Source organism: Cydia pomonella, unplaced genomic scaffold, assembly GCF_033807575.1.
Source record: "Cydia pomonella isolate Wapato2018A unplaced genomic scaffold, ilCydPomo1 PGA_scaffold_47, whole genome shotgun sequence".
NCBI lineage: Eukaryota > Metazoa > Arthropoda > Insecta > Lepidoptera > Tortricidae > Cydia > Cydia pomonella.
In genome coordinates this window covers 50,355-75,531 of record NW_026907880.1, presented here as the reverse complement: position 1 = coordinate 75,531, position 25,177 = coordinate 50,355, and positions in this window count along the sequence as shown.

Below are 25,177 nucleotides of genomic sequence, written 5' to 3'. Positions count from 1 at the left end.
GGTGAGGCGTTCGAGATCTCATCGGCGAAGGTCACCCAGTTCTTCTCGCCGTCAGCACGAGCACGTGCTGAACAGATTGCAATCAGGTGAACCCCAGTCAGTCACACCAGTTGAATCTAGCCAGATGACCCCTACAGATACAGCTTCGCCGGAATTGCTTAACTCATCAGTTAATAATAAGGAAATGATAGATTTTGCTACACAATTTAAAGAACTCATTCAGACTATGAAAGCGGGAGGCAATAATGAAAGATTTCCCACTATGAATGTTATACCTGAATACGATCCGGCTAAACGGACACAGACTATTAGTACATGGTTATTGAAGGTTAACGAATGCGCGCAAATTTATGGTTGGACTGAACGACAAACAATTCATTATGCCTTACCGAAGTTAGTAGGCCTTGCACAACAATGGTATCAAGGATTACCAAGTCTCCTGTTTTCATGGTCTGAGTGGCAGGAAAAACTGAAATCAGCTTTTCCAAGTGATGAGAATTATGGGCGACTATTGACTGAAATGTTGGCCTGTAAAGCGCGATTTGGGGAATCGTTAGAAGAATATTATTACAGAAAAATTATTTTGTTGAATCGCTGTAATATATCGGGTAAGAACGCAATAGACTGTCTGTTGTTTGGTATTGAGGATAGGTCCGTAAGGACAAGCGCAGAGGCTGCTCAATTCACAGAGCCTGACAAATTGTTAGTATATTTAAGAAACGTCAAAGTTACAAAACCCAGCGAAAGGACGAACACATCTTTTCAGGCCGGCACTTCTGAGAATAGGCGTCCTAGGTTTAATAGATCTGTACCCAGTAATAATGAACCTAAAAGCAACACAAAGTGCTACAATTGTGGTGAAGAGGGTCACCCATATTTTAAATGTAAACTTCCAATCAAAAGGTGCAACTCTTGTAATAAAGTTGGGCATATTGCTAGTGATTGTTCTTCAAGGAAAGATAACACTGAGAAAAAGACCGTTTTACGCATATCGCTTAAACAGGGTAATGATACCAAATATTTCAAGTCCGCGATAGTTAATGGTAAGGATTTGGAATGTTACATAGATTTCGGCAGTGAATGCACTGTAGTGAGAGAATCGGATGCTCGAAAATTATCAGATGATTGGATTCTTACCGACTTACCGGTGCTTATAGGATTCGGTGAAGGACTAGTTAACTGCATAGGAAAGTTTAATATCACCTTAAAGATAGACTCGGCTCAAGCGGGTTTGGAAGCGTTAGTTGTCCCAGATCATCTTTTGAAAGTTCCTTTGTTGGTAGGGCAAACATTCACCGAACAAGAACATATTGTCGTTTATAAAACTAGTAAGACGCTTAAAATATCAACAAACACACTGCAGGTTAAGGAAAATATACCACTGCATGTTCATGAGACAGTGAATGTTAGGGGTTATACAGTTGTTGACGTGTATTCGAAACCAGCATATAATGGTGATTTGTTTATTGAGCCAAGTATGTGCTTACAGCCAAGAAAAGAATACGAGAGTATACAAAGTGTGATTAAAATGGTAGGTGGCTGTGGTCAGGTTGTGATTAAAGGTCTAGTTGCAGATGGCTTTAGTTTAGATAAAGACGTATTGTTGGTCCGTGCGATACCTTTAAAGGAAGTCCCTATGCCCGCAAAAACATTTAACATCAATAGGGTCGAATGTAATAATGGTAATCAAAATAGCGATTTCTTGATTGATGAAACGATGGTAAATGTAGATAAAAATATAAAGGATGAAGACCAGGACAAATTAATTAATTTGCTTAATGAGTACAGAGATTGCTTCGCGTTTTCGATCAAGGAGCTAGGATGTGTTACCAACACAGAAATGAGTATTAAACTTAATGATCCTACACCTGTGGTATATAGACCCTATCGGTTACCCCTTTCAGAGCGAGAGGTAGTTAGAGATATAGTCCAGGAACTAGAAGAATCAGGTATTGTGCAACAGTCTTCTTCAGAATACGCATCACCGATTTTGTTAGTTAAAAAGAAAACAGGCGATTACCGCCTTTGTGTGGATTTTAGGACTCTCAACAAACGTACAATCAAAGAACATTATCCTCTCCCGAGGATAGATGATCAACTAGATAATCTTTCAGGGCATAAATTTTATACAACTTTGGACTTGGTTTCTGGATATTATCAGATTCCCATGGCCGAATCCTCCAGACACCTGACTGCTTTCATAACGCCGGATGGGCATTATGAATTTACAAGAATGCCCTTTGGGTTAGTTAATGCACCGTCCACTTTTCAAAGGGCAATCAATAACATTTTAGGTAACGCTAGATTCAAAGACGCTTTAGCGTACATGGATGATGTGAACATTCCGTCGAAGACTGTTGATGAAGGACTCGCTAAATTGAGGGGGGTATTAGAGCTGTTTCGCAATTCAGGGTTGACATTAAATCTCAAAAAGTGTCACTTTTTGATGCAGTCGATTAATTATCTCGGGTTTGAAATTAGCGAGGATGGTATAAGGCCTGGATTGAACAAGATAGAAGCTGTAGAGAAATTTCCCATACCCACTGACCAGCACAAAGTACGACAATTTGTCGGTTTAGCGAGTTTCTTTCGCCGATTTGTCAAAGGGTTTTCGACAATTGCAAAACCCTTAACTCAACTACTGAAGAAAGATGCCCGCTGGCTATGGGGAGAAGCTGAAGAAAACGCATTTGTTTCGTTGAAAAACGAGTTAATTAAACGACCGATACTGTCCTTTTATGACCCTTCATATGAAACGCAGGTTCACACAGATGCCTCAAAACATGGGATAGCAGGCATACTTCTTCAAAGACGAGATAAAGACTCTCCATTTACTGCAGTCGCGTACTTTAGTAGGCAGACTTCACCGGAAGAAGCAAAATTCACTTCTTATGATTTAGAAACTCTTGCCGTAGTATGTTCAGTGCAGCGCTTTCGTGTGTACTTGTTAGGTATTTCCTTCACCATTGTCACTGATTGTAACTCGCTTCGAGCCACCTTTGATAAAAAAGACATGTTACCGAGAGTGGCGCGCTGGTGGAGCATACTCCAAGAATACGATTTTAATATTGTTTACAAGCCCGGCTTAACCATGGCTCATGTCGATGCGTTGAGTCGTAATCCCCCAGACTTAAAATCCACCCCTGTTTTAAGTATCCGAAATATTAGTTCAAATTGGATAACTACGGTACAGAGCAGCGATCCCGAACTTCAGAGGATAGTAAATATACTTAATGATCCAGAAAGCAATAATGTTGTGGAAATCAAAAATAACTACTTAGTCAAGAGGGGGTTGTTATTTAGGAAAACCGAAGACGGTGATCGCTGGGTTGTACCAAAAGGCGTTAGATGGCAGGTGCTGAAGGCTAGTCATGACGATATCGGCCATTTTGGTTTCGACAAGACCTATGAGAAAATTAAGAGCAATTATTGGTTTGCTAAAATGAGACGATTCATTAAGAAATATGTTGATTCATGCTTAGAGTGTGCGCATGCGAAAGTCCCATCGGGGAAAAAGGCTGGCGAACTACATTCTATTGAAAAAGTTGACCGACCATTTCACACTATTCATATCGACCACTTGGGACCCTTCGTACGCAGCAAAAGGAAAAACGCATACTTACTTATAATAATAGATGCGTTCACAAAATATATCATGTTGATTCCAGTGAAAAGTACAAAAGCTGTCCATTCGATTAGGGCTATTAAACATTACTTCCACACTTTTGACGTACCAAAACGGCTAATATCTGATAGAGGAACTTCGTTCACGGCTAAAAGCTTTAAAAAGTATTTACACTCTCGAGGGGTCAAACATATTCTCAACGCAACCGCGACACCACGTGCCAACGGGCAGGTTGAGAGATACAACCGAACGGTTTTATCTTCTCTTACTGCTGTTACCCATGGTAAATCGGAATCGTCATGGGATGAATATGTTGACGAAGTTCAATGGGGTTTAAACAACACTCTTAACAAGGGCACGGGTAAAACACCTTCACAGGCACTTTTTGGTTTTAGACTATCCGGAATGTCTGACTCAGTGTTACAATCACACATTGAAAATGACGAAACAGTGAAGCAGAGTGATATGATATGATATGTATATTGTGTTATATATATCAAGTGTTTTATTGATGATATTGTAATAAAGGGCAAGAGTCTTTTGCATTGTTATCAGAATTTAGAAGAAGTGTTGAAACGTTTACTATGCTACAATGTAAGAATCAATTTAGAGAAGTGTCAGTTTTTCTCAAATGAAATTAAATTTCTAGGCCATATTATTAGCAGAGATGGGGTTAAACCATTACCAGAAAAAGTGGATGCTATCTTGAAAGCACCAGAACCCAAAACAGTCACTCAGGTGCAGGCTTATCTTGGTTTATTAAACTACTATGGGAAATTTTTACCTAGGTTATCTGAATGCTTGACACCTATCTATAATTTACTAAAAAATGACACTCCATTTAAGTGGACAGAGAGTTGCCAAAGAGCTTTTGAAAATAGTAAGAAATTATTACTAGAAAATCAATTAATAGTACATTATGATTGCAATAAAGAATTATTTCTAACATCAGATGCTAGTAAATATGGTGTGGGAGCGGTACTTAGTCATAAAATTGATGGTGAACCAATTAGTTTTGCATCTGGTACCTTAAATAGTGCACAAAAAAATTATTCACAAGTGGAAAAAGAAGCATTAGCCATTATTTTTGCTGTTAAAAAGTTTCATAAATTTTTGTATGGCCGTAAGTTTGTTTTGGTAACTGATCACCAACCTTTGAAATTCATTTTTGATCCTCTAAAGCGAATACCAGTAACTGCTAATGCTAGGCTTCAGAGGTGGGCTCTTTTATTGTCGGGTTATAGCTATGAGATTAGGTATAGAAAGGGCACATTACTGGCTAATGCTGATGCATTATCACGCTTACCCCTACCTGAAGTAGCCGTGGCGACTGAAGAAATAAGCTATTTGAATTTTTCTGATGATTTACCTTTAAACTTTAAAGAGATTGCATATTGTACTAAGACTGATCCAATACTGAGTAAAGTTTGTGAATACGTGAGTACGGGGTGGCCCAAAAGTGTAAGTGAGGACTCACTAAAACCTTATTTTGTAAAGCGAGCTGAGTTGTGTGTAGAGCAAAAATGTGTATTATGGGGTAGTAGAGTAATAATTCCATTAACATTAAGGTCAAAGGTACTAAGTAATTTTCATGAATCACACCAAGGGGTGGTACAATCTAAGATGCTTATGAGAGAATTCTGCTGGTGGCCGAATATGGGTCAGGATATTGATAATTTAATTTTGAGTTGTGACATCTGCCAATCTTCTAGAAGTTTTACTAATGCATGCTCACTAAGTTCCTGGAAGCCTACAGAGAGTAATTTTGAAAGGGTTCATATTGATTTTTTTATGTTAAATCGACTACCTATCTATTGATTGTGGATTCTAGATCTAAATGGTTAGATGTACATATTATGCAGGGTACCACAGCCCCACAAGTTATTGAAAAATTATGTGAGACGTTTGCCTTTATAGGGATACCAGCCCAATTAGTTAGTGATAATGGTCCCCCTTTTAACTCTAGGGAATTTGTAAGCTTTTTAAAAGCTAATGGATGTGAAGCACTCAAGACTCCTCCGTACCATCCTCAATCCAATGGATTAGCGGAACGGACCGTTTTTACGGTAAAAAAATTCTTAACTAGATTAGAAAACCTTAATCCTAAATTATCTAGAGAAGTGCGGTTGCAGAACTTTCTTTTTACTTACCGGAACTCACCTAATGCAACTGGAATGTCACCTAATGAAATTTTATTCAAACAAAAACCTAGAACAAGATTTGATTTAATGAAGCCACATAATATAATTTCTAGAAAAACTAAAAAAGAAAATAGAGAGCGAGTAGTAATTAACTTTAAAGTGGGGGATAGAGTATGGTGCAAGGAGTTGAGTAAAGGAACGGGTTGGGTCAAAGGAATTGTTTTCAAGCAATTGAGTGCGGTTAGGTATGTAGTAAATGTTGAGGGCATTCATAAGTATTACCATGCTTCCTCCTTGAGGCTTTGTTTTAGCCCGAGTGTAGAATACGAATCAGACATATCTATTGAAAATGAAACTAGACCTGAAACTTTGAGTGAAGAGCCACCAGTTCAGCCTTTTATCGAAGATAATTTTGAAAATAGAGAGGCAGCTCTAGATGCCAACTCCAATGGTGAAAACGCTAGAAGTGCAGTACCAGAGGGTAGTCCAGCTGCTAGAGAAGTAGAAGAGGGAAGGAATGTTAATGTGGAAATAACAGCCAGCCCAACTTTAAGGAGGTCATCTAGACCGCGAAGAGCACCGGATAGGTTAAATTTGTAATTAGGGATTCAGTTTCATTTTAAAAAGGGGACGAATGTGATGTATTCTATTTTTATACTGGCAACCTACCGGTTGTCACTGTTCCGGCTAGAATGTATGTAATCTGTCATAAGAGAATTAAGAGATATCGCAAGTAAAAATAGCATTATTTCTGGAAATTGTGTTTTTATTTAAGAAGACTTATTACTTTTTTAGAAGGCTCACACTAGGGAATGCAAAAAACCGGAGGTTTTTCAAAACCGGTTTTTTCTTCGGTTTTACAAAAAAAAAAAAACCGGTTTTAACCGGTTTCGGTTTTTAGAATCAACAATTCTTAAATTCATCGCCATGGAATAAAGAAAAGATGCTTCACGTATAAAAACGAATGCTAGTATAGTATATGTATAAACGATTTTATCACGAAATTAAAGACAGAAAATTTGACTATTTAATTGTATTGTATGGGAATTGTCAAATGACTTAATGTTATTTGTAACTAGGAATAGGAACAAACCAATTGTATTAAATTATTTTTTTGGTTTGTTGGTTAGACACCGATGGGATAGGTCATTTTTTCTTAAATATATGACAATATCAATTTATAATTTAATGTTATTCGTCTTAAATCAAATGGCCCAATCCGAAATCTTGCTCTAAGTTTTTCGCTATCTTCTTGTATATATTCAAGTAGTTAATTCGTTTACTGTTACTACCTTCCTTTATAAAATATTTGCTAAGTTATTATGGATTTGTAAAGTAGGAAATAAATGAAACAAGCTAAAACAATAATAGGGTTGTTTCCAATTTTTTGAAACGCTTGTATTACGTTCTATATGAACTAAAAGTTGCCCTAAAAGTCAACTTTTATACTAAAAACGGCTTTAAATATGTTAAATTAACAAAATATATTTTGACAGATGCTTTCGCGCCCAAAACGCTCTTTGAAAATTGTGTGACGTCACAGTTTACGGTTTGACACATAACTTCATACACACGTAGAAGATACGAACTGTCAACTGACATTTGTCATTTGTTGTTTATCGCCTAACTGTCAACAGTGTCAATCCGAGAGTTGTGACGTCATCAGAATCTTCAAAGACGTTTCGAGTTTGGTCACGTGACGTGTGCAAAAGATATTTTAAATTCAATATTTACAAAAATATGGTCATTACAGGTCCCCTGAAAGTAGTTTAACATGTTCTTATAATCCAAAAGAATTTATTGGGATACAATTCTGCCCTAAGATTTGTAGATGGAAACAACCCTATTCACGTCACGTATTTCTTCTCGAAAAGTCAATTAGAAACTGATGGTGTTAGCTTAAACTGGGCAAACACAAGTAGTCAAGTAATTCCATTCTTTAGGGTTTGAACTACCCTTTCCTATTAGTGCGAAAGAGACAAAAAAGGTTGTCGGTAAGTCGTTATCACCGAACCAACAAAAGACTCTAAAGCTGCCATTGATACAATTGATTACGTGGAATTTTTCTACAGCGCATTGCATAATAAAATTATAAGTAAGACCTTTTATACCCATTTTTATTAAAAAGTACTACTATACAATTCGTACACCAGCACGGATGTCCTGCCACTGCTAGTACTTTATATTATTTAAATCTTTCGTATTTTTGTACCGTACCGTAAAAATTCATTTGCTTTTGCAAAACATTATTTGATTTGATGTCGATTCAACCGGTTTAGGACCGATTTATACCCTTATAATGAATAAAACATGCAACTTAGGTAAATAAAAAAAAACCGAATAAAACCGAAACCGGTTTTATCAAATTCTAAAAACCCGGTTTTGGGTTTCCGTCAAAAAACCGGTTTTAACCGGTTTTTTCGGTTTCGGTTAAAACCGGTTTGCATTCCCTAGCTCACACTCAAATGCATGCTAACAATTCTTCCACTCTTCCCGTGCTCTTCGGCGGGTGCTCCACAGGGACCGGCCCGCTATCCCTTATAAGGGGTTTTGTAAGGGTTTTGCATAAGGCTTAACTCACCATACCCTTTGCCCGGCGAAACCCTTTCATTTTGCTTTTAAAGCCCTTATATTAAAGCTAACCCTTTTGAGGTATCGGTATCCTAATACCCTTACAAAACCCTTATCATCCGCTCACCAATACCTTGCATATCGCTTATAAGGGTTAGCCTTATAAAGGGCTTCCCTTTCAGCATATAAGCGTGCTAATTTAAATCATCTACCTTGTTCATAAAGCACACATTACTGTAAATCCAATAGTAAGCGATCGTTGTTGGCGGCGGTGTTCTTTGATGTTCGCGCGCTTCCGAATGATCGAAGCCGCTGTAGATTAAATACGGTTCAATTTTCAATGGCAAAGAGTTGTGATTGTCTGTTGCTTTGCGCGGATCGAGCGCATCGTCACGGCGCTATTTTCTTCAGTCTTAGACACGTGCCAATGTTATCATTAGCTCCCGTTGCAAATAATATACTTACTCGCAAGGCTCCGAAACCGGTTAAATTTACAAACCATTATCATGTACTTGGCGCGAAACCTTAAAATTTCAGTTTGGTTCGAAAAACCGTTATTTTTAAACCGGTTATTTAGAGAACATTTTCATAAAGTTATTGTCAGATTAACCGGTTAAGAACAATAAAATCCAGTTTATTCCATGCGCGGTGTCTTTGTTTACGGGCCGATCTCTAGTTTCGTACCGATTTATTGTTTTTTTCGTAGAACGTTTTTTGTCCTCTAAAGTTATTTGTGTTTATTTTGATATTTATGTATTTATTCATTATGTGCTTATAAATATGTATTTATTCATTATATATGTATTGTTTTTTTAATACTATGGCGGCGACAAACACACAAACGGTCCGCCTAATGTTAAGCAGCCACGTAGCCTATGGACGCCTGCAACTCCAGAGGTGCTAGCTCTTGAACTGTGTAATGAAATATACTAGTACTACTATTACTTTTAAGGAACATGTAAGGAATGTAATGAAGGCATAGGCGGAAATGTAAAACCGAGGGAAGGTAATAAATCATGTATGAAAGGGAATGAAATTAGATTATATGTAAATGAACTTTATTGGATAGAAATTAAGGGGATGATATTTTAAAATATGGAACCATAAACTAATTGAATTAAACCAAGACACAAACAAGGGAGTATATCGACGTTTGTAAATACGAGGTGTAACAAAAATAGTGGGGATCCGTTCGACCAAGTTCTAATTCTCAGATCAGAAGCTCCGGGTTTTCGGCCTCGATTTTTACGATACTTGGGCATTGATTTTTGTCCGAGAATTGCTTCATTGAAGTTCAGCCTTTGACCTAGTGGCTTTGGCAGTGGTAGCTGACTTTTCGTTTATTATTTAAGCTTTATTCAATTATTCTCTCAAATATAAAATATATTTGTATCCAATATTTGCCATTAAGATCTAAACTAGGTACCTATGTATCTATCTATTATTATTATTTTACATAAAAACCCATTTTCTAATAAGATATTTATCTTTTCTTTCAAACTGAAAATATTGGAAGGAATGGGCAGAAATGGATTGGAATGGAATGAAGTTTCAAAGATTTTTTTTCCATCATCTATCTAGCTAGAAGGCAATCAAGTGAAACGAATAAAGATATACCTACCCAATATATACTACATGTGATTTATTTGCATTAGATAGTATCATATCACTATATTACTACCTTTTTTTAATACCACGACGGTGGCAAACAAGCATGCGGCCCGCCTGATGGTAAGCTGTCACCGTAGCCTATGGACGCATGCAACACCAGCGGTATTAGATGCGCGTTGCCGGCCCTTTAAAAACCTGTACACTCCTTTTTGAAGAGCCCCATACTCATTTCACAGCCGAAGCGTTCGCGGCAGGAAATTCCTCTTAAACCGCACAGTACGCGACCAATTAGGTTCTAGGGTGTGAGGATGAACACCCTGCGAGCGAGCGGTGCGGTGATAGAAAGCGGCCATTGGTAGAACACACACAAGGAGGCAAAGTCTCTCCTTAGACTTAAAGGTTCAGTACCGCCTCTGAGTTTGGGATCGTCGACGATTCGTACGTACAGCGCGCCTTTGGACTGAGTCGAATGGTCCAAGCTAGCATGCAGGTACTCCTGCCCAAAGGTGACAGCAATACTCCATATGGGGACTGCAATTTATATAGCAGCAGTTGTAAAGTAATATCGTCTCGCTTTATTGAGCACACCGAGTTTTTTGGATACCAGCGCAGTCATTCCTTCCCACACCACACCACAGTAAATGGGGTTTTCTTAGCGGTAAGCGTGCAAACTTGTGTCTTGGTGGGGTTAAATCGGACTAGATTGTCCCAACCCCACACCGAAACTCTGGATAGAGTGCTTTCAATGTCCGACACAAGCTTTTCACGACTCCCCAGCACCACAGAACGAGGGATGTTGGCACGGCCTGTGTAATAGGCATCCCCTACTGTCGTCTGCATTGCATAGCAATGAATGTCGTCGTTAGACAACATATGTCATTGATGTGCAGCAAAAACAGCGTTGGGGATAGCACAGAACCTTGCGGAACGCCAGCGTTAATGTCCATGCTATCGGAGCAGCTTCCGTCTACTACGGCTAGTATGCGTCTGCCGGGAAAAAAAGCTAGCGATCCATTTGCATAGTCCCTGCAGCAGTCCATAAGATGGTAACTTCGATAGGAGACCCCTACGCCAGACCCTATCGAACGCATTCGCTATATCTAGGCTAACTGCGAATGCCTCACCTTGACTCTCAATGGCCTAAGCTCAGCGGTGTGTGAGATACAATAGAAGATCACCAGTCGAGCAACCGTGACGGAAACCATACTGGCGGTCGCTGATCAGGTCGTGTTCTTCTAGGTATCTCAGCAGCTTTGCGTTAATTATACGCACCATGACCTTTGAGAGAAGAAAGGTAATAGCGATAGGCCTGTATCTCGATGGGTCCGATCTGTCGCCCTTTTTAAACACAGGGTGCACAAGGGCCGTCTTCCACGAAGATGGAACATGCCGTTTCTTGCTAGAGAGTGTGAAAAGGCGCGCCATCACGGGACACAACTCAGGAGCACATTGCTTAAGCACAATCGCTGGTATGCCGTCTGGCCCGCTCGACTTATGAGCGTCGGCGATAGCAACTCCCGCCGAATATCCCTCTGCGTGAATGAGATCTCTGGCATGGAATATACGCACCGTGGGATGGTGGGCGGCACGGCGCAACCGTCGTCGGTTAGGGTCGAGCTTGAGGCAAAAATAGTAGCAAACCAAGAAGATTGGCTTTCTCCTTTGCACTGTGGGCGAGATGACCATCAGCTTTTCGCAGTGGTGGTAAGGACGACTGACAAAAATTTCCCTCGGCAGCTTTGGCAAGCGACCAGAACGCGCGACTCCCAGTGGGGTAGCTCGCTAGTTTCTCACCAATTCTGTCGACGAAATCGTATTTAGCCCTGGCAATGGCCCTCTTATGACCATATATCTATGAGTACTTAACCGTGACAAAGTGGATTTCCGATGAAGAAAAATTTATTTTGCCGTACTTAAACCATGAGCGAACAATAAAAAAATTTCTTCATCTGACGAGAAAGTAAGATCGTTGATACATCCGCCGAAGACATCTGACGCCAGCGACACCATGATTTCAGCTAGTTTCCACTTATTAAACGATTACGCTTACGCGTCTCGTACTCGTACCGTTTTTACGATACGTTTACGCGACGCTTACGCTCCGTGTGCTGAGGATCTAAGGCGGTGAAAAAGAAAATACCTATTCTTAAACAATTGTGCGTTTAGACTTGGTATAAGTCACAATTTTTCAGACGGAAAATGAAGTTGTTCATGTGATAAAATTAAAATCTGCGTTCTCTCTAGGATAATTTTACTGTAACTGGGCTTGCTGTGTTCTAATATAATATAAATTATGTACTTCTTTATAAAAATGCACTTATTCACAAATAGTAGTTTTTTTAATAACCTACTCAATGCCAAGCTATTTTAGGTAGGAGGGAAATGAATTTTTACTTGTTTTTTTATTTAAGTTATATGGTTTAGTTTATCAAATTTTAATTTTTATGTAAACATACTTAAAAAAATAACCACTTGTATAAAATAGTGATGTTATTAACTTGATTCGGGCTCGGACACCAAATGGGCACGAAACGAGAGAATGCTATGCCCTATGCGGCACACGGCCGTCCCATCGCTCCCCCAATAAAACGGTTTATTAAGGTTACAATTAAGTTCTTAAAATGTTCGCGTTCTTCTGAAATTTCGGAGTAAAACCGAAATAAACCGGTTTTAACCGGTACCTTTTAAACCGTTTCCGAGTTTTCTTACTCGGACAGAAGTGACCCTAATTGTTATTATTGTTGTTTACGCCGTTGCTACTACCTATTAGAAATATGCAGTCAAGCGTGAGTCGGACTTACTTGTGTACTATTCTGTTAAACTTTAGAGAAAAGTCATATTTAATTAAATATATATGACTTGTAGACCTTATTTTATTTTAATCAGTTCACACTTGTCAGCCAGTAGGTACAATTAAGTTTAAAAAGTCGCCTAGTTTCGTAAGTGCAATCGGACTCATCACTCAGCTAATACGATGCACGGCAACGGCTACTATACTAGTAATTGTAGTTGTACTAGTATATAGTAGATGGTAAACGAACAAAATTATTTAAAAAACCCTTCCCTAGGAACGTATTTTCTTTCCTTTTCATACACTAGCATAGATATATACTAATTCTGCCTCTTTCACGCAACGCTCAACTACGACATTACTAAAGGGAAAGCTTTATAAAAAGCGCTTAATGATAAGGGTAACCCTTATTAAGGGATTGCAAGGCATATAGGATAGCAGTAAGCAATTGCAAAGGGCTAGCTTTATTTTTTGCTAAGTTTTTCGGTAAGGGCTAGTCAAATATATGGGCTTGCAGTTCAAACTGGACAGTCTTTCAATGTGTTAGCCATGTTTATGGGACGCCCATTGAAAGGCTTTTATCGCGGAAAGGGTTGTCGGGGCCCTGGTGCTCCACCTGATATAATCCAACCGAAAAACGTTTGTTGCGCTATCGGTGATCCTGGTTTGCCCTAGATGACTCCACTCATTAAAATGTCTGTATAGACATGCACACCAAGTAGCAAATCTATCTCTCCAGGATTGTAGTATGTGGGATCAGCTAACTCCAAACCGTGTAGTTGAGACCATTGTTCTTTATCGATCTTCGTAACAGGCATTATGTCAGTAACTTCCTTCGTCACGTAGGCAGTGCAGTTTAGCTTGTAGCTCTCGTTAATTCTCGATATTATTTGTATCTCCGCCGCGTGCTTGATCGGAGTCGACATCTTCGCAACCCCTGTCACTTGACCCTCCACCCGTGTTCGTTTGAGTTGTAGTTTGTTGACTGTCTCCTCTGATATAAATGACTCTTCCGAACATGAATCTATGAGTGCTCGAACTACTTGTGCTCCTTTGTTTGTCATAATATTCACTAGTGCTGTAGCTAAAAGAGTAACCCGTCTCTGTAAGGCACAGTGAGATACTATGTTGATTGTTGGGGTAGCTTGCTCTTTGTTTTCTTGCTCTGGTTTATCTTCGAGTGATACAGTGTTAGGTTTAGTAACGTGTAATAAGTGTGTGATGCTTCCTCTTACAACGCAGGCATGACGTATTACGTTTGCAAAATCTCACGCTGTGTCCAGGTCGTAGACAGTTAAAACAAAGACTCCTTGATTGGACCTCCTTGGATCGTTGCTCAGGATCCAATTTGGCAAACTCCTTGCAGTTGTGGATGAAATGATCTTCGTTACAGAAACCGCATTGATGATTGGTGTCTGTGGTACTGCTACACAGAAAAAAAAAATTACTTGAAACAAATAATATTATTTGATTCAAGATCTTTTCTAATTTCGATATAAGGAAACTCGAAAATGTCTTCGCCCAAGACATAAAATGTCTCGTATTATAGATCTTGAGCCAAGAACTAATTTCTTGTATCAAATAACCAATGATTTCTTGTACCAATAGCTGAACATTATAACCTCAAGATACAAACTATTTCAATTGAAGTATTTATCATTCTTCTACTTAGATTGAAAAGTTCTCTGAACAAGATTGGCAGTATCTTGTTCCGAAGTAGATGTGGATTTGAATCGAGTATGTGCGATCTTAGAACAAGAATTAGACGATCTTAAGTTAATTAGCATCGCTACTTGGAACAAGATTCTATCAATCTTAGTAGAAGAAAAATAATACTTTATTTAAAATGGTGTCTATCTTGAGTTTATAAAGTTTATCTTTTGATACAAGAAATAATTGTTATTTGATACAAGAAAGTAGTTCTTGGCTTAAGATCTATAATACGAGACATTTTATGTCTTGGGCGAAGACATTTTCGAGTTTCCTTATATCGAAATTAGAAAAGATCTTGAATCAAATAATATTTTCTATCTTTTTTTAAAAGCTAAATTATTTGACCTAAGAACGAAAGTATCTTGTTCCAAGTAGCATTGCTATTTTACTCAAGAGTGTTTAGTTCTCGTTGCAAAATCTCACATACTCCATCAAAATCATGAAAAGCTCTTTTTTTAAAAGCTAAATTGTTTAACCCAAGAACGAAAGTATGTTGTTCCAAGTAGCATTGCTATTCTACTCAAGAGCGTTTAATTCTCGTTGTAAAATCGCACATACTCCATCCAAATCATGTAAAGCTCTTTTTTTTAAACCTAAATTGTTTGACCCAAGAACGAAAGTATCTTGTTCCAAGTAGCATTGCTATTCTACTCATGAGCGTTTAGTTCTCATTGTAAATTTGCACATACTCCATCCAAATCATGTAAAGCTCTTTTTTTAAAAGCTAAATTGTTTGTCCCAAGAACGTAAGTATCTTGTTCCAAGTAGCATTGCTATTCTACTCAAGAGCGTTAACTTCTTACAACAAGATATTTAGGAGTTTTCATTAAAAATAGCTTGTTCTTGTACGAAGGCATTTTTGAGTTTTCAATGAATATAGATCTTTATTCATTGAAAACTTAAAAAATGTCTCCATACAAGAACAAGCCATTTTTAATCAAAACTCCTAAATATCTCGTTTTCAGCATAAATGTGTTTCCAGTACCGTAGCGCCATCCCGTCTAACCTATAATTTTTTTCAATCTACGGCGAAATATTGCAACCCAGGCTGCTATTGAACTTAGTTTTGCGACATGATTAATTGAAATAATAACTCGTTGATATGGTCAACGCTAATCATTTCACGAGAGTTCCCATTGGTTTGCGTTTGCACATCACAATGTTTCAATTGGCCATATCACCAAACTAAGTCTGATCGCTGTCTAGCTCATAGTCGCCATTTAAGTGATTGAAAAAATAGTATTAGGTGTGAAAGTGGAAGAATAAATGAATCATCTTATAGCTAGTACACAACAAACGGCTGTATAAATATAAGTAAATAAAGTTTTAAGTCGGAATTAAACGTTGTATTGTGCTACCATGGTGCTACCCAAACATAAACAATTATATAGGATAAATCGTCTATTACCGGCCACTTCCAATAGCTCTACTTTTACATTCATATTTAAAACACATTTATACCTAAAAGGTACCTAGGTATATATACAACTTTTGCGAATGATTAAAATAAAACTGATTTTTACAAACTTCTTGTTTATTTCTTACAACAAGCGCTACAAACCCACATCTACATGGCACATTGTAATAAAGAGAAATAGCCATACACAAAGGATACAAGACTGTCAAGTCCCAAACTTTAATGCGTACTCCGTAAAACATTATTAGACATCTAGCGTCGAGCGGCAAAACTACCATTATTGCGCTTAGCACCTACCGCTACTCGACGCTAAATGTCTAACCAACGGAACTTCGAATTCCTTTACAATTTGTAACTAATTCTTTACTGTAACTCTATTTACAATTTCAGACTTCTGCTCGTAATATTAGTTGTTAATTGATAACAAATTTAAATTTCCGTTAGTCGAACATCTAGCGTCGAGAAGTGGTACTAGCGCCGTAGTAGTAATAGTTTTGCCGCTCGACGCTAGACGTCTTTGTCAGTTTTGCGGAGTACGCTTTACAGTATGGGAGTTGAGTTTTACTTAGTTGTACTTTGTCTATGGTTTCTATGAAAGACGATCTAAAGAGAAAAAGCTTCATTTTCACTTTAAACTGGGAACAATTTTATTAGACCAATGATTACTTTATGACTTGTCTCATTGTGTACAGTCGACGTCAAAAATATGTTTACGCTTTTGCATCTTATTGTAACGGTATAAGGCGCAAAAGTGTAAGATATCTTTGATGTCGACTGTACACAGTTTCATATAAATCTAGCATGTAAACTAAAAAAAAATAACCTAAATTTGTTAGGAGAGTCGATTTTCGAGATGACTAAGTTTAAAAGTTTTGACGACGGTTGTTTACTGTTTAAAATAAAAATGAACCTATTTCTCACAATCGATATTTTCATTTAAAAATCAATTTATAAACTTATTTACTTATAGAATGACACATATGAATCACCTCCTACCGAGCGGAGAGGCATTGCCGTTAGATCACAACATTCAATCAGAGACACACATTTGGTTTCATTTGTTTTGCTTACTCGATAAGCTTTAAGATGAGTACTGTAGTCAATTACTTGTAACACAGTACAGGAAAAGATTACAGATTTAAAATCTTTTTCTCTAACAAACATATTATTAATTAAAAGAAAGTCTGGATTGTCATCTTTACATTGGAGCAAAAGAACAGACATAGAATCATAAATATATCCATTCGTTTCAAACGTAGGAATTGAATAATATTCGTCACCATTCAATTGGTCCGGAATATTTATACATTGCTGTAACTTACCACACTTGTATTTATCGACAAAGCCTCCGTTAGATATAAACCTGCTACAGTCTTTTAGTTGACAGCGTATTGCTATTGAATAACACAAGTCTGTCCTACTTGCAATAGATCGTGACACCTTTTTTAGTTCTTTATGTTTAGCTTCAAATTTGAAAGCCGAGTAATATATAGGCGGTCCAATTTTACTTATCACACCTGGGTAATGTATTAAGAAATGGTATTTTGGCTTTAAATTGGTTTTGAATAATTCCAGATAAACTTGATGATGTTCTTTAATTAGTTGTTTCAAATAGGCTAGATGTTCTGTGGAAATAGTTTGATCGGTTAATGTATCCGTTAACTCTAATAAAAGCAAATAATAGTTCCACACTTCGTCATTTTTGTCGATCAAGTCACCGATAATGTAACGGAAATTTCTTACAAAACATAACATCTCGGATGCCGAAAACACTATGACCCCATTACACAAATGTTGCTTAGTAACCGATGGGGGGTGATTGTGCTCGGATCTAGTGTATGCAAAGTATTTTATCCTGGAATTTAATTGATCTAAGGTAAAAACCTTTCTGGATACGAATGACTGTATAATTGCAGCCATACTATATCTATGAACTCCTTCACACAGATCGTGCATAACGTCGACACTGGTGTTTTCGAAAACATGAAAGCTATCGAGACTATTCCATACACAATCTTCTTTTACACCAGTATTATTAATGATACTTTCCTCATAATCACCTTGTAATCGTAATTTGTTTTCATTTTCTACAATGGCAGTTTGACATTCTCGTTTGTCCATAATGCAAATTCTACAATAAATATTGGCAGAAAAACTTTCCACATAACCCAGAATTGAATTGAGACCCAGATTATCTCCCGATAAAGCAATTAAATAGAATTTTACTTTTAGTAACTTACTATTTGAAATAATTTGTATACCATTATTTTCTAAGAATTTCAATTCACTAAGCAATGGTTCAAAAACAGCTTTATTACCAAATTTAACTCTTTGACTGGAATAAAAAAGCAGAGCCAAGAAAATATTTTCCAGTCGACTAGCATACTGTGGTGGAATGGTCGCGATACTGCAATAGACAGCGCCAATTTTATGTTTACCAGCGTGACTACCTAACGGGTTGCCATTTTCGAAGTCGTCATAGTAGATATATATAGGTATTGCTATATCTGAGCTATGTTCAGTTTTTAATTTCCATAACGCTCCATTAATTACATTGCGCAATACACCGTCAGTGTTATTAATATGCGTTTGATAGTCTAATATGTCATTTAAGACATGTGGTAACTCTAAGAACAACTTTAAACTATTTCTTAATGGTACCAAATAAACATATTCCTCCTTTAAAGACAAAATAACCGCAGAATTTACTCTTTTCGGCTTTTTAGAGATACCGATTTTTTTCTTAATTGGTTTAACTAACTTCCCACTCGCATTAAAAAAGTTGATGAGTTTATGTTCGGTGTCAATGGATTGAAAACAATTTTTAAATATATCTAAAAACAAACCCAAGTTTTCAAAATGCATGTTGTCATTACTATCGTTAATTTTAGACACTGGAATTTCCCTTTCTATGCGAGTTACCGAATCTGCAAGGAAACTTTTAAAAATATCGATTACGCTTTGTATTTGATTTCTTGGCATGTTTAAATTGCTGTACAACTTTGATATAAGAATTATAACCGATAAGTTAAGATCATCTTTAAACTGCATTATTACATCTTTACTGTTTTTGATATGGTCCTCAATGTCAGACTTAGTCGGGTTAGTGGATCTACTTAACTTCAATGACTCGCTTGTTTCAGTTTCAGTGATAGTTGTAGTACTGCAGCTTGAAGGATTTAGAACATATGGTTTTTCAATTTGCTTACTGTCAAGTCGGCGCTTGTCAAACAATTTGTGAAAAAAAGTCAAATGATCTTTTAAAGAATATTTTGTCCCATAAATTCTCTGACAAGTTTCGACAGGACAGTGGAAACAGTTCTTTATCTTATGAATAAGTTCTAAATGTAAAATGTATTGTTTGAAATTAGGTAGGTAAATTTTGCACTCGTGACACAGCATTTTACAGGTTTACTAAATATCTAAATTTAAAACATCTATTATGTACGGTGGGACTGAATCGTACGCTGTGTGTATTTGGTACACTTTTTTCTGAATAATTAAATGGAGATGCTCAGCCACTTGCGGATATTTAGCGTGAAAGACGTGAAAAATTTTAAATAACAAGTCAAACGCCTTTACAGCCGACTGCATGTGATACTTAACGTCATCGATAATTATATATATTTGGGAAAAGTTCTGCAGCGGTCCTTGAATCAACACGTAAGGTTGCACGGTGTCGTTTCGCGCGGCAGCCTTCTGTTTTTGACTCCTTATAACGTTATCGATATCTCCAGCGTCCTGAAATAAAAATATGTAAGTAAGAAATTAAACTAAACATTCATACCCAAAATTTAATGAACACACACCACGAATGATTTTGTTATTTCTTTTGCGTTACTTTTGTGTATATTTAAGTATTTATACTTATCTAATATGTATTAAATATATAGTCGTATAGTACCCACAACACAAGCCTTTACAGAGCTTACTATGGGACTAATTGATTTGTGTAAGATTGTTCTCAAAATTTTTATTTATTTTAATATCCCTTAGTCATTAAGTGCTACTCGTAGAGTCGGGTAAAGTATCATCTAATCTGATAGGTAGGAAATAACTTGAGAAACAATGATATGGGTGCAATACTTACATTAGTTTGAATCAATAAACCTTGGATAGACTCGGCGGTTGAAAACTTGACTTTGCGAGATTTTCGGCCTTTGGGTGGTATTAAAAAACCTAATAGGTAGATCTGGACCGGTATTTTTTTGTCTGAAACATGCAAAAGATGACAAATGAGAAATAATACTCATGTAGTCATGGTAAAATAAATAATGAAACAAAATACCGATCAAATGCAAGTCCGACTCGAGCTTGAATCGTTGTTTTGGTGCCATTGTTATGTAAGTACATATGTACATTATACTGTAGTTATATTACAATAGTGGATTGTGTCACAAGGGAGCAAAATAACATATTTAGGGCGAGGGCGTACATTTAATCCCGAATGAAGCGAAGGATTCTATAATTGAATCCTGAGCGTAGTGAAGGATTCAAGTGTAAACGTCCGAAGTGGAAATAATTTTGCTACCATGTGACAAATACTGCTTTTTAAATCGTCTATGAGGGAATAATTATGTATCACAATGTTATATAAACTAAAAAAAGGTATGCAAAAAAGAAAAAAAATATATGTCTTCGAACAGAAAAGTGCCACTTTGTTCCCTTTTAGCAGGGAAGAAAAAACACTTTTGTACATATTGTTTTCACCCCTTTTGAAACTAAAAATTATTGTAAACTCAAAATTAACGATAAATACTATCTATACGTACCATTGTCAGCAATATTTTCTAGACTATCGATTAATGTTTTTGCATCATCATTGGAGACAACATTTCCTCTTAGTACCAAGAGTTTTGAGAAAAATGGTTCCCAATTTTTGAAAAAATTTAGTGATTTCTCTTTATATTGTCTTTCAAAATCCAAAAGTATCTGAAACAAAATAGAATTCGTCAGAGTTAAATCATATTTAGCCATGCTTATCTTATCATGGAAACAAAATATTAACAGACAACGTTTCCCTTTTCTGTAATCAGCATACCTAATAGAAAAGTAAAATTTAATTAATCTGACTCTCTTTTGACCGCCAAAGACGTCATATGACGCGCGCAGCTACAGCCTAATATCAACCTTCATGCGTACCAACAAGGTTCACGATTACGCGCCGCGTGCGATAGGCGTGGCGTTCAAAAGGTTAAGTATATTTGGTAATAAAAAAATCTTACCAGTGTGTCTGCTTTGTTATCCTTTAAGATACTCCACGTTTCGATAAACTCATGCACAGTCTTGAAATTTTCCTTGTTTCTTATATCGAAAGTGCTGTTCCACTTTTCAACCACTCGTTCCCAAGGCTCATTATTGTGCTTAAGCCAAATTACATCATCATTTGGGGCAATCTCTGAAATATGTCAACGAAAAAAATATAAGTATTAAGTGTAGTAGGCACTCATAGCTACCGAACAAAGAAACAAAACATTCCACTTCCTCTTCCACTTCCACGCCCACTCTCACTCACACGCACACGCATGTACACGCTCACACACAATCACACTCGCTCACACTCACACTCCAACTACCACTTCTCTTCTCCAATCCCCTTGTGGGATTATTTCTGGGATAAAACTATCCAATGTCCTTCCCCGGAATTCAAACTATCTCTATACCTTTCAACTTCATCGATTCAGCAGTTTACGCATGAAGAGATAATAGACAAACAGACTCCCTTTTTATAATATTATATTAGTATGGATAAAAAATTATCAAAGTTCCAAGAAAAAAACATAGGTAAACATCAAAAAAATAACATAACCAAAATAACTTAATATCATATCTATTTTAAATAAGTTTTTGGGAAAAAATTCATTTTTGGTACAAGCTTTTATCGCTGACTGTACTTTTCTTTCCACAGGCAACTAATACTCATCGAGCAAATTCTAAAAACCCCAAACACAATTAGGTTGCGTTGTTTTATCACAGAGTTCCTATATCCACCTCTTGTCTCCATCATTAGATCAGCTCGATGGTACCATAATATTGCATTGACACCCGACTTACATATTATATATGCAAATTTTCAGCTCAATCGGAAACCGGGAAAGTGGATCAAATTTAACTTGCAAGATTTGATTACAAACAGACAACGGTCAGGTGAAAGTAAATAAAAGCTTGTAAAAAAGGGAACCACCTTCAAAAAACCGACCCACTGAAAAGCACAAAATAATTTTTATATACCCCACCCCTATCCTTGTCCAGTCCCTAACTCGTCATAAAACAATTTTCTACCAAAACGTAAATATGTAATAAGAAAATTAATAACCATCCTGGTAATTATTTCAGGGATCGCGGAAACGGCTCTAACGATTTAGATGAAATTTTCTATATGGGGGCATAGCATAGGTATTAAACTATAAAAATCATTAACAATCAGTACAATGGGCTTTTTCCAGATTCACACTTTTCGATGTAACAAAAAATATATATATATTTGGTTAGAAAACTCAGATATATATAAACTCACCTTCGATTTTTTTATTTGAATCTGTATCTGATGAATCAGGATCAGTTGTTTCGGTACCTTTAATGCTTCTACGCTTTGTTCCTGATATGTAGAGTAGGTTCCGGACCTTGTCTGCTAATTTGCCTTTAGCGGGAACATATTTTCTCGAAGCAGATTTAGAAGTTGGCACAGCTTTCATGTAATAAGTGTATATACTTTCTGTCGGGAATAGTGCTACAATTTTTGCAGCTAGCAAATTGAATTCTTCTGGTTTGATGTTACTGAAAGTTATTAGTCAGTTAATTTTAGTTATTTCTCATTATATTCCATGAATGTAACATATTATTCTTTACAACTAATTTAATGCTACTTACTTGATATAGCGATTAGGTACTGTATGTTTTCTACTTGATCCAATTATAGTCTACAATACTAATCTACACTATTTAAGGTGTATTGGGATAACTTTGACTATTATAGATAAGTAATATTTATTTAATTGTTACTATAATATTTAGACAATGGCAAATATCTACTAAACAAGAGAGACTTAACATTATAGCAGCAGTTAGCAAGATGCCTTGGTAAGCGTTGCAGAAGTCGTAAGTATTGATGAAGTATGAAGTGCTTTTAGGTTTGTAGATCAACCCATTGTCGAAGTTACCCCAATATACCTTACTACTACTACAATTACTACTATTACTGGTTTTACAAGTACAGTATGAATGTAATTAGCTAAGAGACCCCATTTCACAATAAGACTACTAACCGCAATTAAGTTTAAACGGATTTGTTTAAATATTTACAATTGAGACGAAAGTGGGAGCGGTAAGGACCTGTGCGAAATCGCCTTTTTATACAAACATAGTCCTCATTTTCCTCTCTGGATACAACACACCATTACACAACATTATTGAAAATATTTTGACACAATTTGTTTCTAAGTATATCAACCATAGCTATGCCCCTACATTTGATATTTATTTAATTTGTGTTAGGATCATTTAAAAAATTGTATGAAATCTGTTTTCACTCCTAATTTTTACAATAAGTAATCAAATAATCTAAAAAAGGCAAACGTAGGGGCGTAGCCATGGTTAATATACATCAAATTATATAAAAAATATTTCAATATCCAGAGAGGAAAATGGGGACTGTTTGTATGGAGAAGCGGCCGTCCCCTTTCCTCTTAAAAGGGAATATATTACATTACATATGTATATTATTTTATTAAAATTTATGTACGATATAATCTATTCAAATTTGCCCTATTCCAATTAATATTAATCGTGGAAATAATAACTATTACATCAATCCAAATAGGTTTATCTGCTTAGGAGCTACAATGCCACAGGCAGACATATAAATATCTCCATGTCAAAGTCTAAATATCAACTTGCCTACATAGCAAGCAAAACAGTAACTCTACAATAGCAAAATAAATAATGTTGGTTTTGATTAATACTTGTTAATAATAAAAGTGTAATGATGTTTCACAACAATGTCTACAATTATGTTTCTTTTTAGAGAATTCAACTGTTTATATTTTCTGTAATAGTTTAAGACACTATTTCCTTGTGGAGTCGTTTGCAGGATTGTTTTCAGGTCGAATTCTGGCAGTGACCGCCTGCTTGGTAGGTTCAAGTAAACTTCCAAATCTGATGGGACGTCACTCAGGATCATTGATCCCTCTTGATCAAGTTGCATCAGTTCAGGGCAATTAGCTTTAACTATTGTCAAATCTGCAGTTAGTGAAGATGCCGTTTCAGTTTCAGCAAGCGAGTCCAAGTAGTCCTGTATTTGACTTTGTAACTTTATTCTGTGCCCAATGTGAGGACAAAGTTCTTTTAAATATGTATCATTTGAAATCAGAAACTTAAATTGTTCAATATTAATGTCATTTTCTGCAAAAAAACATATTTAATTGTTTATATCTATGAACAACCGATCTGGCCTAGTGGGTAGTGACCCTGCCTATTAAGTTGATGGTTCTGGGTTTGTATCCCGGGACACAGATATTTGTTCTTGATCATGGGTATTTTCTATGTATTTAAGTATTTATATATTATATGTATCATTGTCTGAGTACCAACAACACAACCCTTCATGAGCTTAATGTGGGACTTAGTCAATCTGTGTATGAATGTCCTATAATATTATTTATTTATTTATGTAAGTACTTACAAGATTGGTAGTATCTTGTTTCAAAGTAGATGTGGATATTGTGGATTTGAATCAAGTATGTATGTGCGATTTTAGAACAAGAACTAGATGATCTTTAGTTAATTAGCATCGCTACTTGGAACAAGATTCTATGAATCTTAGTAGAAGAAAAATAATACTTTATTTAAAATGGTTTCTATTTTAAGGTTATAAATAATATGACCGAGAATCGAATCCGAACCCGTTAGTGCCGTATTATTTATAATATGTATGCTCTTAGTCAAACATCTATCCCTTTAAACATTCAGCTCAATATAGGTATGCTATCCGAAACGGAATTTGAAGGTCGCATAGGTGAAGACTTAGCCACGTGCGAGCAAGAACATAATTTTTCAAAGTACTTAGGCAAAATCTACGTATCTGGGGCCGGAATATCGGTATACAAGTGAAAACACATCTTGTAAACGCGAAAATTAAGTTAGTAGCTAGCTAAGGTAAAATTTTGTCCTACTCCGATAGCTCTGGCTACAGAATTAAAAGTAAATTCGTATTGTTTTAAAACATACTCAAATTAAAAACTTACTTGTGAAGTTGTCCACCACGTCTGACGGCGTATCCCAACCCACCAAAAGTTCGTGTAACTTGTCGT